Below are 1,284 nucleotides of genomic sequence, written 5' to 3' on the forward strand. Positions count from 1 at the left end.
GGGTCAGCAAAAGTGCCCAAATTTTTTCCAGGCACCGTCGCACCTCCCCAGCCGCCGCTCCCAGGGCCCTGGTGCCTTCGCCGATCTTGACCGCCATCTTGGCTACGTCGGCTCAGGCATTAGATGCAAACCCGGGACGTGTTTGCAAAGGAAGGGGGTAAGGAACGGTATTGAACCTAAGCAAGGATATCGAGTAAAGTAAGGTGAAAGTGAAGCAAAACTAGCTAGGCTCCGTACGCCGACGCAAAGTAAGCTGAACTAAGCCAAGCTGAACGAGATAAGCAAGCGGAGCGAGCTTCACAGAGGCGAAGCTCCAAGCTAAGCCAAAGTGAAGTAAGCAAAGCAAGCGCTCCGAGCTAACCTCACCCCCCTGGTTGGAGTACAAATAGGGGTCAAATTTTTTCGGGCCTCGTAACCATTCGCGGACGAATGGGTTTAGGAAGGGGGTATTGTCGTGGAGTCGCCAGCGCCTCCCCTCCTAGGCTCTGCCTAAGCCCACCAGAACTCGGCCCAGACGCCACAGCACCCTCGCAGCACCTCAGCATCCGCCTCCCTCCCCTTAGAGCGCCTCACACAGCGCCTCTTTTCCATCATCAACCTCGCCACTCTGCCCCTCCCTAGCGCCCTTACGGGCGCCCTGCCTCCCGGTATCACCGGACTTCCATCATACTCCCTATGTCACTCCCTACGTCACCACAGTCATTACGATTACTATAGCACCCTGAAGGACGTCATAGGTATTAGTCTAGCTACAGGTCACCTGATCGTTGGTCACATGCTTCATACTCACCCTAGGTACCAAACACGTACAAATAGGTACCTGGTCTGTGCGCACCTGCTCCAGTATATAGGCAGAGTAGATCCTGCACCTGTTCCCCATCTCGACCTCTTAAGTCATTGGGGACAGGTAAGCACCTCTTGTACTAGATGGTCAAGTCAATATACTTAAGTCATTGGGGACAGCTTTGGCCTTCGTCGCCGGCCTCCTCCTTGGCCTCTTTCAGGCAAGTTCCCTGGCACGCCCCTGTTGCAACCCCAGACCTCTGTCGGGGTTCGCTGAAGGGTGCCTCTGCCCTGTAAGCCCCTCTCTCCCCTCTCTCACCTCCTCCCATCGTCGTCCCCGCATGGACTCGGCGTGGGCCAGCACCACCTCCGTAAGCAGGTCGGTCTGCCGTCGTCCCTCGTCCCGGGCCTCCGCGACATTAGGTCGAGATCCTTACCGGCCCCTCCGTCCTCCTCGGACTGACGCCGGTCCCGCCTTCACCCGCCGTCGCCCAGACCGCT

Source organism: Trametes versicolor (genome assembly GCF_000271585.1).
Source record: "Trametes versicolor FP-101664 SS1 unplaced genomic scaffold TRAVEscaffold_9, whole genome shotgun sequence".
In the NCBI taxonomy this organism is placed as follows: domain Eukaryota; kingdom Fungi; phylum Basidiomycota; class Agaricomycetes; order Polyporales; family Polyporaceae; genus Trametes; species Trametes versicolor.